Raw genomic sequence first — 4,527 nt, 5'->3', positions numbered from 1 at the left:
TACGTTGTGCAGGGGCCCTAGACCGTTTCCGGGTGTCCCATGTGTTTACTTTGCCCGTCTATCCATCGTTCAGTAGCCTTATATGTTGCCCTTGATTTATTCGTATTTGTTCGGGGCCCTGCGCTGTTGCTGGGGCCCCGGCTGCACGTTGCGGAGTGCTCTTTGTCAATCAGGGGCCTTCCACGGATTATTTCCATTTCCGTAGGTCATGACCCAGGAACCTCAAACCTTGGCTCAAGTGAGTTTATGTACAGGTCAACACACCCTATAAGTTTGGTGTCTCTGTCTCTCATAGTTCCTGAGATCTCAGGAGGGGTTCAAATTGATCCCCCCCCACCCCCACCCGAGCGAAGGGTATCCGACCGGCCCCCCGGGCGCATGTTAAGCTGCCAGGGTGTTCTCGGCTACTCGCGGGCCCTTCACGCTGTCACGGCCAGCCTACCGATGCCCACGAGCCCTCTGCACTGGTCGAAAGCTCCTCCAATTTCCTGTCACTTGCTCATGTCCCTACACTCTCGTCGGGGGCCCACCTGTTGACCTGTGTGGTGACACTCGGTCGTTCGGGACCCTCTAAATTGGGTCTTGGGTACTTGCTATTTGAATGGCGGGCACTGTGCACTTGTCGGGGGCCCATATATTAACCTGATCGGGTACACTGGATTGTTCGGGAGCCCTCCACCTTTGGTCTTGGGTACTGCTTCTCTGAATGCGAGACCCCACGCTGTTGTCGGGGGCATATCTGGTAACCTGTCCTGGCCCACTCGATCGCCTGGGGCTCCCTACATTGTGTCGTGGGTATCTTCTAGTTGATTTGAGAGCTTTTTGCTCTTATCGGGAACCCCATTGGCTAACTTGCTTGGGCACACTCGATAGTTCGGGAGCCATCCGCATTGTGTTTGGGGCACTTCCTTTTCGAATGAAGGGCCCTACACTCTTGTCTAGGTCGCCATCTGTTCGTTTCCTCGGGCACACTAGAGTGCTCTGGGAGCTAGCACAATGGGATTTGGTATTTGAATATAGGGCGCTCCTCTCCCGTAGGGGCTATCTAGTAGTTTGCGCGGGTACACTCGATCTTTCGGGGCCCTCCACACCGGATCTTGGGTACTTCTTATTTGAATGGAGGGACCCATGCTCTTGTAGGAGAACCTATTTGTTGGCCTGCCTGGATGCACTCGACTGTCTGGGGCCCTCAGCATTGTGCCGCAGGTATTTACTATTTGAATGGAGGGCGCTACGCTCTTGTCACAGGCCCCTTTGTTAACCTGCTCTGTTAACGGGTTCCCTCAATCATTCCTGGGCCCTCTATATTGCGCCTTTGCTAATTCTTCTCTTGCCGGGCCCCATCTATCAAGCTGCTCAGGCCAGTAGCGGATCCAGAAACGGGTGGGCACGAAACCATGTTCCCTGGTGCGGTGATCTCTGCATTTTCTCGTCGGACCCTACGCTGCTGTTGGGGCACAATCTGCTAACATGCCTGGGCTCTTTTGATTGGTCAGAGGCCATCCACGGATTGTTTCCAGTTCCCGAAAGGCTCTCCACGCTTCTCCCGAGCCCATATGACGGGGTACACCCAGTTGCTCAGCGGTCCTTCATATTAATCTCGGGTTATTTACACTTACTCGGAGGGCCTTGCGCTGTTGCTGCGGCCAATATAAGGTAAAATACCGAGCCGCTCGATGCCCAGCAGCCCTCTTAATCAATCTTGGGGTATTTCCCTTTAATCTCGATCACGGAGGACTCTTAACTCCTACCGGGGCCTTTTCTGTTAATCTGCTCAGGCATTCTTGATCGAACAGGGGCATCAATTTACGCTCATTGGTCTTCGGTAATTCCAGTTTGTTCAGAGGGCCCGGTGCTATTACCGGAGTCCTGTACGTCACCTTGCCGGGATACTCCCGATCCTTCAGGGGCCCACCACTTTGGCCTTGGGTTTTCACCGGCGCCAACACGCTCGGCGTAGTTACCCTTGCACAACAGACGGTGGATACGACCGACGGGAGCTGGAGTCCCGCCCGCTAGGAGCGAGCCTTGGACTTGCCCTTCACCTGGCCGCCCTTGCCGTCCGGACAGGATTGCTGTACAGTGCAGATGACTGGCTGGCGAGCACGGCGCACCTCAGTGTTATTGGCTCACGCTGGCACCGACCGGCCGGACGGCCGCGCCACTGATCGCCGCCCGGCGAGACGCGCGCCACCGACGGGCCACACTGGCGAGCGCCAGTCGCGCGGGCACGGGCATAAAGGAAAATTCGAACGTGTCACGGTACAAACTGCTGCTCTCGGGGAGGCAAGCATTCCGTCAAAGACGAATGGAAATGCGTCAAGAAGGCCGGCAAGGCCCAAAAGAACATTATTTGTGTGCATATATATATATATATATATATATATATATGATATATATATATATATATATATATATGTATATATATATGCTCAACATTTCGAGTTGTGCTCATCTTTAAGAGTTCCTCTCTGAGGAAGAGTATAGCACAGCAGATGGGCGCTTCTGCCTGAGTAATGTTTCTTGATAGGCGCCTCGTAGTTTCCGAAAACATCATATAACCATTTTTAATTTTGTCTCAGTTCAAAGACAGTTGATTGCTGGAGTGAAAAACACTACTAGTCCACAGTGCCTCCCTGTCAAGGTGGATACTGCACGAGCCCACAAGTGGCGCCATTTCGAGGCCGCTCCAGGAGGCTACGGCAAGGCAGCGATTTGGATTACCTGCTCATGGGCTCCCCCCGGAAGTACCATACCAGGTGGTTACTATCTTGCAAGAAGGCATGACATAACGGGTCAGGCTGGAAGAGAGACTGAAATATCAACTAGTGGTCCATCACGATCGACTTAAGCCGTCATCGATGGCAAGGAGAAGAAAGGTCAACTGAACTGAAGAAAGGTGACCGTAGGGATACGTCCAACAGGGATGAAGCAGTTGGAGAAAAGGATGAAGACGTAAGAATGAGGACAGTTGAGGACGTGATGAATGGCGGTTCATTGACTGAAAGTTCAGGATTCCTGAGAGAGGACGCGAACACAGTCATGGGAATCGCGGACGATGACGTAGAAGATACTGAGCAGGGAACCGGGAATCGGGGGCAACGTAAAATCAAGATGCAGCAGCCGAGGCTGGGATTATCGGCTCAGGATGTAGAAATGCTAATACAGGGCTAGACGAAACTCAGATAGGATCCACTACCATTGGGACCGAAGGAACTACTGAAGCAGAAGCGCATCCTCATCGGAGAGCAGTGAAACCCCCAAGTGAACAGCGTCAACCGGCCTCAGTTAGACTTGATTTATGACAGTCTGAAGAAGTTCTCAAGTTTTGGTTTTGCTTGCTGTCCAGCAAGACTGTTAGTCTGCTTTTTGTTACACTGACCGGTGGTGGGGGCCCACATCCACTATGTCCTAAGTTATCGAGCGTCATGCTCGGCTCACGCAATTGCCAGAGGTTATGTTGCAGTTTGGGATGGGAGGAAAGTGACGTGTTGCATGTACGTGCCTTGGTGATTGTGCACGTGCTGTTGGTGTCGCATGCTGTCTTGGTTCGCACGGTGGTCGCCTGCTGCGTGCTGTCGTGGACGCTCTCGTTTACGCATGCTGCATGCCCTTGTGCCCTCCCAAGGCAGCGCGTTGTGTATGGCCAGTTGTCAGACAATGAGTCCTTTACTTGTGTTAAGGAATGAGTGCCTAACCTAATTAGACCGGGTACTATTTTCTGAATAAACTACAGTTTTTGGCAGCCGTCACAGCATGTACTGGCTGCTGAATGTCATTGCAACATAAGTTGTAGTCGGCTTTTCGTTACTTATGTAACCGTGTATTGCGGGTACATCCTCTTGGTGCTGAAAGTAATGGATGGGGATGTGTGTAGGTTAATGGATGATTGGCGTGATTGGCGTATTGAAGGGAACATTGAGATGCATGCCGTTCTATGAAAGTTTGACGCATTTACATCTTTGTTAACAAATCCCTATAATTCAGAAATCAGAGTATACCTGTAAATATAGCATCGCATTACGCTGGTAAGCAAAAGCAGACTGAAGACTTGCACTGTTACGCGTCATAAGGGTAATTTCACCCGTGTAATGCGCTGTTTTTAACTCGCGTTTAACTCGCGTTTTTTTTCAAAATACCGTCTAAACAACGCGGCACAGCCATGTTGAACTTTTATGCTCATAGCCGATGAAATTGTTGTCCTTTGGATACAAAGATAAGACGTTAGTTTTCGAAGTTGTTGACCTATCGTAGGTAGTAATCTATGCCCCTCATAGAAGGCATTTCTAAGGCTATCATTCAACCGGATGCGACATCGGAGTGTTGAACGAAACACTTATCTTTGAAACAGTTTCTTTGACACTAAGACAAGAAAACTCAGGAATGCAACTTATTCTATTGGCTTTGGGTCAGGTATGAAGATCAGTTCAAGGTCTAAATCAAGCTTGCTTTTCTACTGGAGACGTTACTTTTGGGGGGAGGGGTGATCTTTGACGCTCATTTTTGATTTGCTGGTCCCAGAGAGCT

This window comes from Pollicipes pollicipes, unplaced genomic scaffold (assembly GCF_011947565.3).
Source record: "Pollicipes pollicipes isolate AB1234 unplaced genomic scaffold, Ppol_2.1 Scaffold_3087;HRSCAF=3621_pilon_pilon_pilon, whole genome shotgun sequence".
Lineage (NCBI taxonomy): Eukaryota > Metazoa > Arthropoda > Thecostraca > Pollicipedomorpha > Pollicipedidae > Pollicipes > Pollicipes pollicipes.
The sequence above is the reverse complement of the archived record's forward strand: the minus strand, read 5'-3'. Positions refer to the sequence as shown.